Genomic DNA, 14,458 nt, shown 5'->3' with positions numbered 1-14,458 from the left:
GCCGGTTGCACCGCCGCTGGCCCCTGCAGCTGTGCACGTGAATACGGGGGGGGGGGGGGCATGAACGTTGCTGGCGAAGTTGTGTGAATCATGTGGATCATGCTTGGAAGTTTATGTGATTGTTTATGAAGAGTAACATCTTAGAGCATATAAGAATGAAATGCCATTTATTTCTGTTCCCATCCGTCCGGAGTCCCACCACGGCCGCCGGGACACCGCGCATGCGCCGACGGAATCGCCGCGCATGCGCAGACCCGGCACCAGGACGCGGCCGGGCGCCATCGGCCGCGCGGCAAGAGGAGCGGCAAAACAGGCAGGAGGCGGTGGGGAGGGGATGTCTGTGCAGCGGTAAGCCCAGTGGAGGTTGAAATGAATAGGGGGTGTGCCGGGTGCCCGCAGCTGGCCCCTGTGCTGTGCACATGAATACGAGGAGGGGGGGGGGGAGGGCATGAATGTTGGATGTTGAGGGGTGAAATGAAATAACCAGAAATGGGGAATGGGGCTGGAACCAGCAGGGTGCTGACCGGAGTGTCGGTCCTGTGGGGAGACGCCAGAATAGGCATGAGAGCAATGAGCTGCCGGTGATTGCTGCGAGAAGCCGTGACATGGGTGCAGCGTGTGTGAAAAGAACAACAGAACTGGGGGATTTAATCCAGGAACCATTGGCCGCATGCTGCCAGAGCTGTTGCCCGGAATGGTGGTGCGATTTGTGAACAAATGCGCATGAACAGGTGCGACAGAAATGAAAGCTGGTGACTTTGTATGAAAACCGTGACATTGGTGCGCATTGATGAAATGAGATGAACCGGTACAGGGGCAACCGTGAGGCCCTGCTGTACCGTATGAAATAACTCATACGCATTTGTGCTCCTGCAGCCGTGCACATGAACATGAGGGGGGGGGGGGCATGAATGTGGATGATTGTGGGGTGATATGGACTGAAAAGGAAATGGGGAACGAGCCTGGAAACCACAGGGGTGCTGACCGCAGTGTTGCCTGTGGGAAGATTGCTTGAACGAGACATGACAAAATGAGATGCTGGTGACTGTGAGAAAGCCGTGACATTAGCGCAGCGTCTATGAAATGAAATGAAACAGAAATGGGGGATTAGGCCAGAAACCATGCCGCATGCTGCAGAGGTGTTGACCGGAATGGTAGTACGGTGTGGACAAATTGCGCATGAACAAGGCGTGACAGAAATGAATACTGGTGACTTGTATGAGAAACCGTGACATTGGTGCAGCGTATGATGAAATGAAATGAACCGGTACAGGGGCAACCGTGAGGCCCCGGCTGTACCGTATGGATGACTCAGAAACCACTGCCTGCAGCCGCAGGGGTGTTGTCCGGAGTGGTGATACGGTGTAGGTAAATTTATGCCTGAAAAATACATGACAGAAATGAAATGCTGGTGACCTGGGCGAGAAAGCTGTGACATTAGTGCAGCGTTTGGTGAAATGAAATTAACAAAAATGGGGGATTGCCCAGGAAACGACTGCATGCTTACCGCAGGGGTGCTGACCGGAATAGTGGTACGGTGTAGACAAATTGTGCATGAACAAGGCGTGACAGAAATGAAATACTGGTGACTTGTATGAGAAAACAGTGACATGGTGCAGCGTTTGGTGAAATGAATTGAACCGGTACAGGGGACAACCGTGAGGCCCCGGCTGCACCGTATGGATGACTCGTAATTTAACGGGCAAAACGTGACCCCCAGTGAACCTGAGTAAAGCCGGAAAAATAGAACCGAAATGCTCCAAATCCAGAACTGATGGCAACGAAAAACTCCCAGAAATTCAGCGACTCGCAGGCAACTCTCCAGACACTCCACAAGCGACCTCCTCTCTCAAAAGCTCAGACCTCAATGATGCAGGAGCCAGGTAAGGGGAGTGCCCTAAATAGGCTGGAGGCGGACCTCAGCCCCTCCCACAAATCCAGGCAATCTGCCTTAATACATATACTATAACTGTAATATGATAGATGGTTGGAGATAACTAGTAGAGATTTGCCATGGGGGCCTAAAAATATTAAAGGGGTTGTCTTATGTCTTACATCACCTAACTGCAGGATAGATGTTAAATACATGATCACTGATCACTGGGAGTCCCAAGCTCCTCAATATGGTGTTGTGGTCATGCATGCACACTACTAGTGTGTTTGGCTATCTCCCTCAGTCCCATTGGCTTTGAATGGTAGTACGCATATATGGCAACTGCTTCATTCAGCCTCCTCCAGAACAGGAAGCTCTGGACCCCAGTTCTAGTGATCTTTGGGTTTCCCAGCAATGGGACCTCAGTGATCATACCCTGTGTATAGATGATAAATCCCTTTAAGTTTTCATCCTAACTAAACACTTGTCTTCAGATTCCGATGACACAAACTTGACTTTGAGGCAATGGATGCATGGCGGATTTTGAAGAATTTGTTATATATTGTATGTATGAGAATTGACTGTCCCTATAAACGAAGCAGTTCATGAAGAGGATTTACGGAAGCATGTAAGGAATGCCTGGGAAGCATTGTGCAAATCAACATAATTACTGCAGCTTTCAGCACCTAGCAGGAGGCAGTTTATTAACCTGAGCATATACCGTATGTGGGCATTCTTAACTGCATACCTGGGGGGTACTGGTCTATAAGAAGTAATAGTTTCTTGCAGTCTTTGGACGAAGGCTAATATCCAGGTTTATCTCAGGTTAATAATTATGGCTGCTGATATGGCTTTTATAAACATCCCTAATCTGTTGTGTTCATGAGCCATTACATCAGTATTTCGTGAATGTACCATTACCAGGTGACAAGAATGTCTTCTTCATAGCAACAGTAATGCACTGGTAACTAATAGAAATTGAATCAATGAACCATTGTTCATACAAGATGTCCAGGTTACCTTGTACTTTTTGAAAATCCACTTAAGGTTTTCACTGAGAAACAATATGCAAAGAGGTATCTCCTAAGGCAGGGGTAGGCAACCTCCGGCTCTCCAGCTGTTGTGAAACTACAACTCCCAGTATGATACTTGCTCTGCTCTTCTAAGAACTCTCATAGAAATGAATGGAGCATGCTGGGAATTGTAGTTTCACAACAGCTGAAGATCCGCAGGTTGCTGATCCCTGTCCTAAGGAAGGGGACCACCTTGCTAGCAATACCTCATGGAAGTGGCTCCATATGATTCAAGATTCAACTTTTTAACAAGGGAAAATAGCCAAGCCAAATATCCATCCATCCATCCATCCATCAATAGATAGCTGTTTCCAGGTGTGTGCTCCTCCTCAATGCCTAGTAAAGTCCTGCCTGAGTGCGATACTTTGGATGCAGCTTTGGTAGGGTACAGGTTCTCCTTAAAGAGATCAGCCTTGTATGGGGAATTACTGAAAGTACTCCATGGTATGGAGACTTGTTTGCAATGCTCCATGGGACAACAATATGCAAAGAGGTATCTCCTAAGGAAAGAGAACCATCTCACTTTCCCCACCTTAAGCGAGTAGCTCCCTATGAGTCAAAATCCTGCTTTTTAACAAGCCTTGGGACATGGCAAGTGAAAATAGCCAAGCCAAATATCCATCTGTAGACAGTGGTTTTAGGGTACTTGCTCCTGATAAAGGTGGCGCTAGAGAGATGGTTCTCTTTCCTTTGGATATACCTCTTTGCATATTTTTTTTCCCATCCATATTCCATAGAGTACTTCCAGTAAGCCATCATACAGAACTGGTACCTTTAAGAACAGCCAGTACCCTACATAAGCTGCAACTGCAGCAGGCGGCTTTTCCCCAAGGCCGTACTATAAATCGTGACCCAGGTGTAGGAAATGCTGAGTGGTATAGTGCAGCCTAAAATGTCTCTTTGTGTGTCACGGTGCTCCTACCTGGACATGGCTGGACCCCAGGCTTTGGCTCCAAAGCAATAAATAGGGGAAATAATTGAGGGATAAAAGAATAACTTGAGTCCAGACCTTCAGATGAAGTTCAATGGAAGCTTTACTTTGCATAAACGTTCTCCAGAATGGTTTATAGGCTTTGTCTTGGTTCCAGCAGGCTTTAGCATGAAACTGGCAGGCAAACTTCACTCTGGTATTTCTGCTTCTCTCTGACACTTCTGTACTGACAGGCTGGCTGTATAAATCAGCTTCTCCTGTATGCTGCACTTCACTTTGTAATCTGACTCTAGGTTATCCCAGTGAACTTTCCTCTAGGTTGTTGAGGCTTCAAGCTTTGGCCTCCATGGCCAGTAGAGCTTAAGGTGCTCTTGCTGGCGTCGGCACATCCAGCAGAGACATGCCCCTGCACACCTTTCCCCTAGCAGGGGGTAAGCTAGACTGACTAGAACTTCTGCCCCACCCTTTCTGCAGGAAATAGGACTCGCCACCATTCTCTAGAAGGGGGGTTAGAATGGACTGGAAGGTTCCATTCTATCTAAATAAAGCTATGCTGTGTTTGCTGCCATCTGCTGGTGAACCAGGAGCATTACATAAACAGTTACATAACATTAGAAATGCACAGTGTGGAGGACCTGGAATAAATGCATAAGATGTTATGAGGTTAGACCAATAAAGACAGTAGCAGGGTGCAGAAGTGGTAACACCACTCTGGGGTGTTACACATCCAAGGCATCACACTCAGCCAGTCAGAATCTTACTCAGTCAGGTTTTGACTCATAGGAAACCACTTCCACAAAGAGACACTAGAAAGATGGTTCTCTTTCATTGGGAGATACTTTTCTGCATTTTTGTATTTTTGCTAAAAGTCTCTATACAGGGCTGGTCTTTTTAAAGGGAATCTATCACCTGGTTTGACCATATTAAGCTCTCACCATTGCCATGTTTAATAAAATACCTTATCTCCTGCAGTGGTTTTCTTTCTTATATTCATGCTTTCATTTTGCTAAAAAAAAAAGTGATCTTTGTATTATGCAAATGAATCCTGAAGGTGCCCAGAGGGGCGTTATTCTTTACCTTCTGAGCCCAGTAGCGCCCCCCTGCAGTGCCTAGACCGCCTTTATTTAGAGCCCAAGCACACCTCCTCGCTATGCAGTATCGTCCTACAGCCTAGTTTAACACCGCGCACCCCCTCTGTTACGTCAGCTAATTAATTCAAGCCACGCATCTGGAATCTTCAGTTTGTCCGGCTGAAATCTCGCGCAGGCGCAGTACCGCCTACTGCCTGTGCGATCCAACTGCTCCTGCGCCGAGCCCAGTGACGTTTTCTTATCGCTGTTGCCCTCAGGAGCGGTTGAGCAAGGCTCCACTACCTCAGTTGAAAGGAGCTGTCTGTCCTTCCCATCATCTGGTGGTCTTGATGCTCCTGCTCCTCTTCGTGTGGTCATCCTATGGCGCAGAAGCTGTATGTGCTCCTGGCCAAGTTGCTGGTAATGCACTCCCTCCATTTCCAAGTGGTGGATTCTGCACCTTTCCGAGAAATTATGGCTTGTGCCAAGCCAAGGTGGAGGAGAGTCCCAAGCCGTCATTTCTTTAAAAAAAAAGGCAGTACCAGCCCTGCACAAATATGTAGAACAGAAGGTGGGCCAGTCCTTGAGCCTGTTGGTGTCTGCCAAAGTGCACGGCAGCGCCGACATGTGGAGCTCTAACTACAGTCAGGGACAATACATGTCCTTTATGGCCCACTGGGTGAATGTGTTTCCTGCCCTACCACACCAGCAACTTGGCAAGATAACGCCGCTTCTGCCTGCACATTCTCACGCCATTGGTCCTGCGACAATGTCCGCCTCTGCCTCCTCATCCCCCACCATGTCCTCAGCCTCCACTGCATGGAAAATTCACAGTGCTCCTCCAGTATACCACATGTGCAGGGCACGGCGGTGTCACGCTGTTCTACACCTCGTTTGCCTGGGCGAACGGAGTCACACAGGGGAGGAACTGCTCTGTGTCCTTCATCAAGAAATTGAATCCTGGCTTTCTCCGCAACAACTCAAAATCAAAACCATGGTGACCGACAACGGGAAGAACATGGTGTCGGCGCTGCGTCAAGGAGGGGTGAGTGATGCGCCCTGCATGGCACACATGTTCAATCTGGTTCCTGAAATCTTCCACCCATCTGCAAGACATCCTAAAAATGGCCACAAAACGTTACATGCACTTCAGCCACTCGTACACCGCCAAGCACACCCTCATTAAGCTGCAGTGGCAGAACAGAGTCCCCAATATAGGATAATATGCAACGTTTTCACCCTTTGGAATTCCACCCTCCATATGTTGGACGGAGAAAGGCCTTAAACGATTTTGGGATGATACAAGTGGACAGGAGTACTCCCCTGTGTAACTTCGATGTTGGCCACTGGCAGCTCATGCGTGCCGTTTTCTCAGGCCCTTTGAGGATGCCACGTTATTTGTCAGTGGCCAGGACTATGGGATAAACAATGTCATTCCACTGTTTCATATCCTGGAACAGATGAATCTGGCTGCTCATGGCCCAATGAGCCCTGTAGGCGCTGAACTGGAGGGGGGGAGGGGAGGAGGAGCAGGACATTGGAGCACAAGCAATCTGTAGTGAAATGGGTGGTTTTTCTACACAGGTGACAGGAGAGGAAGAGCCGGAGGAGCAAGAGGGAGATGAGGAAGAAGAGGCAGATGACCCAGGCACACCGCGGCAGTATGCAATGGAGATGGAGGCAGGGAGTCCCTCCAAGTCACTTGTGCAAATGGCCCGCTGCATGCTAACTTGCTTGTGCAGTGACAGCCAAATTGTCACCATTCGGCAGAGGGATGACTTCTGGCTCTCCACCTTGTTGAACCCTCGCTACCGGTCCAAAATGGGGGCCTTTTTTTACACCTACTGAGAGGGAGGACAAACTGAACTACTATAAAGACATCCTATGTAGTCAGTTGGCCGCTGCCTATCTGCGCCATAATCCATCCTTTCGCAGGTCTGACCGGGGGGCCCTCTGCGCTCACGTTCCACTGCCATGGCTGCTGTGGCCGGGTGGGGGGTAGGAGCAATACCAGCTTCATCAGCAGCAGCTTGAGTCTAGAGTCGCTGATGAACAGCTTGCTTCACCCGCCTAGTGAAGAAACTACTCATCAGCAGCAACAGCAGCTAGACCTGGAGCATAACCTGAACCAGCAGGTGGTGGCATTCTTGGACAGCAACCTGCCACCCCACATTGAAGATCCGCTGGACTACTGGGCAGCCAAACTGGATTTGTGGCCGCAACTGGCCGAGTTTGCCCTGGAAAAGCTGTCCTGCCCAGCCAGTAGTGTGGCATCAGAGCAGGTGTTTAATGCGGTGGGGCCATAGTTACCCCAAGGAGAACTCGCCTGTCCATCCAAAATGTGGAGAGACTGACCTATGTCAAGATGAATCAGGCGTGGATCAGCCAGGATTTCCACCCACTAATGCCTGATGCATCAGATTAGATCATCCATGCTGCCTCACCCAAACCTTGACAAAAGAGATTGGTTTCTTCTGGATACCTGCCTCAGCTACTATTCTGATGCTGCCACCCGCCTGATGCCCACAGCTGATGCCAAGTGCTCCTTCTTACACCCACCATCATCAGCGGGAACTGCTATTGCCACCAACCTCCCCACTCTTTTATCGGGTAAGGGCTCTTTCACATCTGCGTTCTTTTCTTCCGGCATAGAGTTCCGTCGTAGGGGCTCTATGCCGGAAGAATACTGATCAGGATTATATTAATGCATTCTGAATGGACAGTCCGTCCTTCAGGATGCATCAGGATGTCTTCCGTTCCGGAACGGAACATTTTTTGGCCGCAGCAAATATCGCAGCATGCTGCGCTTTTTGCTCCGGCCAAAAATCCGGAACACTTGCCGCAAGGCCGGATCCGGAATGAATGCCCATTGAAAGGCATTGATCCGGATCCGGCCTTAAGCTGAACGTCGTTTCGGCGCATTGCCGGATGCGACGTTTAGCTTTTTCTCAATGGTTACCATGGCTGCCAGGACGCTAAAGTCCTGGCAGCCATGGTAAAGTGTAGTGGGGAGCGGGGAGCAGCATACTTACCATCCGTGCGGCTCCCGGGGCGCTCCAGAGTGACGTCAGGGCGCCCCAAGCGCATGGATCACATGATCCATGCGCATGGGGCGCTCTGACGTCATTCTGGAGCGCCCCGGGAGCCGCACGGACTGTAAGTATACTGCTCCCCCGCTCCCCACTACTACTATGGCAACCAGGACTTTAATAGCGTCCTGGCTGCCATAGTAACACTGAAAGCATTTTGAAGATGGATCCGTCTTCAAATGTTTTCAGTACACTTGCGTTTTTCCGGATCCGGCGTGTAATTCCGGCAAGTGGAGTACACGCCGGATCCGGACAACGCAAGTGTGAAAGAGGCCTTACTCTGTGGTCTACTAATTCTGCTGCCACCTCACCACTCAGGTCTCCTCATGCTGCTGTTGCCACCTCTACACTATGTCATTGTGCCACTCTGTGGTCTCCTCATGCTGCTGCCACCTCCACACTATGACACCTTGCCACTATGTGGTCTCAACATGCTGCTGCCAACACACAAATCTATCTCTGGGCCACTCTGCGGTCTCATGCTGCTGCTGCCACCTCCACACTATGTCACCTTGCCACTCTGTGGTCTCCTTATGTTGCTGCCACCTCCACACTATTTTATTGTGCCACTGTGGTCTTACCATGCTACTGCCAACTTACAGCTCTGTCTCTAGGCCACTCTGTGCTGCTGCCACCTCCACAGGCTTACTGCCTGCGCCTCTGCGATCCAACTGCTCCTTAGGGCAACAGCCTCAAAAGTGTCACTGGGCATGCGCTGAGCCCAGTGACGTCTTCTTATCTTATGTTGCCCTCAGGAGCAGTTGGATCACACAGGTGCAGGCAGTAGGCGGTACTGCGCCTGCGCGAGATTTCAGCCGGACAAACTGAAGATTCCAGGTGCGTGGCTTGAATGAATTAGCTGACGTAGCAGATGGGGCGGTGGCAGTAAACTAGGCTGTGGGACAATACTGCATAGCGAGGAGGCGTGCTTGGGCTCTAAATAAAGGGCAGTTTGGACATGCCTGGTCTAGGCAATGCAGGGGGCGTTACTGGGCTCAGAAGGTAAAGAATAACGCTCTCTGGGCACCTTCAGGGTTCATTTGCATAATACAACTATTGCTTTTTAGCAAAATAAAAAAGCATGAATATAAGAAAAAAAAACACTGCAGGAGATAAGGTATTTTATTAAACGTGGCAATGGTGAGAGCTTAATATAGTCAAACCAGGTGACAGATTCCCTTTAAGTAGAGTCAGTACCTACCTAAGCTACTGAAAAACAACAAAGGATGTGCTAAGTAAAAGTTTAAGTGTATCCTTTATCCACAGTATAGGACAGGGATCAGCAACCTTCGGCACTCCAGCTGTTGTGAAACTACAATTCCCAGCATGCTCCATTCATTTCTATGAGAGTTTTTAGAAGAGCAGGGCAAGTATGCATACTGGGAGTTGTAGTATCACAACTGCTGGAGTCCTGGAGGTTGCCTACCCCTGGTAAAGGGGATAGCTATCTGATTTGTTGGGGCCTGACTGCTGGCACTTTCACCGAACACAAGAGTCAAGCATGTGCACTGCTGCTCCATTCATCTTTATGGGACTGCCAGAAATTGCCAAGTGTTTTTCTGCTGTGTTTTTCTCATCAGCAGTCCAATAGAGATGAATGGATCAGCAGCGAACATGTTCAACAGCCACTCCAACGATACTGGGAGTACAAGGATATTGTACAGTCCTGATCAAAAGTTTAAGACCACTTGAAAAATGGCAAAAAATCATATTTTACATTGTTGGATCTTAACAAGGTTTCAAGTAGAGCTTCAACATGCAACAAGAAGAAATGAGAGTGAGACAAAAAAAATATTTGAGCATTCAATTAATTGAAAATAACGATTAAACTGAAACAGGCTGTTTTTCAGCTGATCAAAATTTTAGGACTACATGCCTTTAAAAGGCCAAATCTGTGCAAAGATGTGGATTTATTGTCATTTTCTGTCAGGTAGTCACACATTGTGATGGCAAAGGCAAAAAAACTCTCCCTTTTTGAACATGGTCGGGTTTTTGAACTGCATAAGCAGGGTCTCTCACAGCGCGCCATCGCTGCTGAGGTGGGACGCAGTAAGACAGTCATTTGGAATTTCTTAAATGATCCTGAGGGTTATGGAACAAAAAAGTCAAGTGGAAGACCCAAAAAAAATTCATCAGCACTGAGCCGGAGGTTCAAATTGGCTGTCCGTCAAGACACTGGACGATCCTCGACCCAAATTAAGGCCCTTACTGGTGCTGACTGCAGCCCCATAACCATCAGACCGCATCTGAGACTGAAGGGCTTCAAAAACAAAAAACGTCTTCAAAGACCTCGTCTCCTTGAACACCACAGAATTGCTAGTTTGGACTTTGCAAGAGAGCACTAAACATGGCACATTCAAAGGTGGAAGAAATTTTTATTCTCTGATGAGAAAAAATTTAACCTTGATGGTCCTGATGGTTTCCAACGTTACTGGCATGACAAGCAGATCCCACCTGAGATGTTTTCTACGCGCCACAGTGGAGGGGGCGCCGTAATGGTCTGGGGTGCTTTTTCCTTCAGTGGAACAATGGAGCTTCAGGAAGTGCAGGGGCGTCAAACGGCCGCTGACTATGTCCAGATGTTGCAGAGAGCATTCCTCATGACTGAGGGCCCTCGTCTGTGTGGTAACGATTGGGTTTTTCAACAGGACAACGCTACAGTACACAATGCCCGCAGGACAAGGGACTTCTTCCAGGAAAATAACATCACTCTTTTGGCCCATCCTGCGTGTTCCCCTGATCTAAATCCAATTGAGAACCTTTGGGGATGGATGGAAAGGGAAGTTTACAAAAATGGACAACAGTTCCAGACAGTAGATGGCCTTCGTGCGGCCGTCTTCACCACTTGGAGAAATGTTCCCACTTACCTCATGGAAACGCTTGCATCAAGCATGCCGAAACAAATTTTTGAAGTGATCAACAATAACGGCAGAGCTACTCATTACTGAGTTCATGTTTGGAAGTTGGATTTCTGTTTTGGGGGGTTTAAATGTTTTATGGAGGTGTGCTCCTAAACTTTTTATCAGCTGAAAGACAGCCTGGTTCTGTTTATTCGTTATTTTCATTAAATTGAATGCTCAAACAATGTCCCATTTCTTCTTGTTGCATGTTGAAGCTCTACTTGGAACCTTGTTAAGATCCAGCCATGCTAAATATGATTTTTTGCCATTTTTCAAGTGGTCTTAAACTTTTGATCAGGACTGTATATTCATGCAGTTATTTCACACAGTAGTCCACATATATCAGTCTTTCAAATACTTTTGCATTTCCTGGTTTTGAAGGAATTAGTTAAAACGGCTGTCTCACTTCAGTAAATGGCATTTATTATATAGGCAAAGGTAATACAAGGCGCCGGCCTCTATGATCATTGGACTGTGAATAGGCACTTTTTCCTATAGTGTGCAAGCACGGCCACCACTGCTGGCTGGAGTGTGGTCATAACCCCTGGATATGAGCAGTGTATAATGTGATGGAAAAATGAATCTAGCCAGCAAAGGAGGCAACATGGATAATCACAATACATAAGTGTCTTGTATTTACTTTATCTACATGATAAATGCAATTTACTGAAGTGATACAACCCCTTTAACCCTTTTTGAAATGTGAAGGTTCAGCAACAGCATAGTTCCCTTTTGTAATTACACACTATAGAGTCATTATTGGCAATGTCTGACTGGGGTCTAACCCTAGAATGTAAAACGGCTAAGGCAGCGCTAAAGCCTCCCATCAGAGCCTATGACATCACTGGTAACCCTGCTGGGCGGAAGCCTTTGCCTAGTAATGTTAAAAACATAAACAAAAAAGCCCTTGCCTGCACGATCCAACATGAATGCTCCGATGCTCATGGGGGTATAGGACAACCACCTTAAGTATTTTACTCATAGATGTCACTAATATTATGGGTCCATATTAAAGGGTTGTCTTACTTATGCACAAATATGTTATCAAGAATACGCACACACTTTGCAGACTTTTTAATATATAATCTTTATCGTATTGTCATTGTGGTATGATTGGCACTTAGGTATTTTATTTATGATGATGAATTCATTGTACACTGTATATATTGTGATATGTTTTTATTATTTACCGTATTTTTCGCTTTATAATACGCACCTGATGATAAGATGCACCCCAGGTTTTAATAAGATTAATTAAGAAAATAAGAAAAATGTTTTTTATCAGACCCCCATATCAGGACCTCAGATCAGACCCTCATTTTAAGATATCAAATCTGACCCCAATATCAGGACCTCATACCAGACTCTCATCATACATCACATCAGACCCCCAACAGACCTCTATGTCAGAACCCCATCAGACCTCCATGTCAGACCCCCATCAGACCTCAGATCAGACGTCCATGCTAGACCCCCATCAGACCTCAGATCAGACGTCCATGCTAGACCCCCATCAGACCTCAGACCAGACTTCCATGCTAGACCCCCATCAGACCTTAGATCAGAGATGAAATAAATACATTCACTTACCTCTCCTGCTCTGCTGCTCCTTTACAGGTCCATCAGTCTGTGCAGCAGTCACACTCCTTTGTCTTCTCCGGTCTGTACGCTGTACTCAGTCAGGACAGGGTCAGCGTGGCCCCAGAGAAGCAGACTAGGGTCAGTATTGGCAGCTCCCCGCACCTAATGCATACTAGTGAGCTTCTTCCATAATAAAAGCACTCACTAGAATTTGCTTTTTAAGATGCACAAAAATTCCCCCCCCCCCCCACACACACTTTTTGTGGAAAATGTGCATCTTATCAAGTGAAAAATACAGTATATAATTGGCACTGAAGAATTAATTGGCACTGTGATATATGTCTGTCTATCTATCTATCTATCTCATGCGTGAATAAAGGACACCACAGCTTTATTTTTTTCGGATTGCTGTAGTATTCTTTTGGCAAATCACCCTTGTTGTCTCTGAACAGGACCTACACTGTCATCGTTTTCCCTTTAATTAAGTACAGATATATTTGCAGAATGTCTCAAGTATTTGCACATTCTTGATTAAGATGCTTGTTGATAGCTCATGTCCTGGCCATGTACAACATTCATACACTACATAGATTTACAGAGGTAATGTCCAGAGGTAATGTACATCTGCAAAATATTTCTACAACACAGTATGGCTCCGTCTAAATGTCAGCCTCCATACGTCCACCTGGAGTTTTATTTTAATGCTTCCAGTTGTAGTATATTTTACACAAGATAATAATGGGAAATCCTCCTGAGTGGGCAACATGCCATATACTAATATTGGGCTCCGAGCTTTCCTCACATACTAAACTGATGAAAACTGCAAAGTCTGTCACAAGTAACCTCATGTTTATTGTGACATTCACACTGCAGGCATAATGGTAATTTTATGTTTTTATATAGCAACAAATGTAGCTGGATCCATACATTTCTCATTCTCTTATTTTGTGCTCTTTATATCCAGGAAAGACTCTGCAATAAACTGTTCTTAGATTTAGGACTATTTGAGATTCTGACTAATTTACGTAAACCATGATTGAGAGAGTCCCCCATTCTAATTCAGAATGGCCAAAAACTTTATTGGAAAATGGGTTTTCCATAATGGACTATCCTGGTAAGTATAGAGAATCCACAAAGTAAAGCCACTGTGCGTCGCCATGTAAAATTGGAAATATTCTGAAGTACAGTATAGGCCATTACATGCTAAAAGGTGATGTGATCATAATTAGAGATGAGCGAATCAAAGTTGACAAAGTGGAATTCGATCCGAATTTCAGGAAAAATATGATTTGCTTTGAATCTGAATTTCCTGACGCTTCGTGGTAACTAGGGATGAGCGAACTCGAACTGTATAGTTCGGGTTCGTACCGAATTTTGGGGTGTCCGTGACACGGACCCGAACCCGGACATTTTCGTAAAAGTCCGGGTTCGGGTTCGGTGTTCGTCGCTTTCTTCGCGCTTTTGTGACGCTTTCTTGGCGCTTTTTGAAAGGCTGCAAAGCAGCCAATCAACAAGCGTCATACTACTTGCCCCAAGAGGCCATCACAGCCATGCCTACTATTGGCATGGCTGTGATTGGCCAGAGCACCATGTGACCCAGCCTCTATTTAAGCTGGAGTCACATAGCGCCGCCCGTCACTCTGCTCTGATTAGCGTAGGGAGAGGTTGCGGCTGCGACAGTAGGGCGAGATTAGGCAGATTAACTCCTCCAAAGGACTTGATTAACTGATCGATCTGCAGCTGTGGATCATTGAGCTGCTGATCCTCAATTGCTCACTGTTTTTAGGCTGCACAGACCGTTTGTCAGTCTCATTTTTCTGGGGTGATCGGCGGCCATTTTGTGTCTTGTGGTGCGCCAGCACAAGCTGCGACCAAGTGCATTTAACCCTCAATGGTGTGGTTGTTTTTTGGCTAAAGCCTACATCAGGGTGAAGCTGTGAC

The sequence above is a fragment of the Bufo gargarizans genome, chromosome 4 (assembly GCF_014858855.1).
Source record: "Bufo gargarizans isolate SCDJY-AF-19 chromosome 4, ASM1485885v1, whole genome shotgun sequence".
NCBI lineage: Eukaryota > Metazoa > Chordata > Amphibia > Anura > Bufonidae > Bufo > Bufo gargarizans.
The sequence above is the reverse complement of the archived record's forward strand: the minus strand, read 5'-3'. Positions refer to the sequence as shown.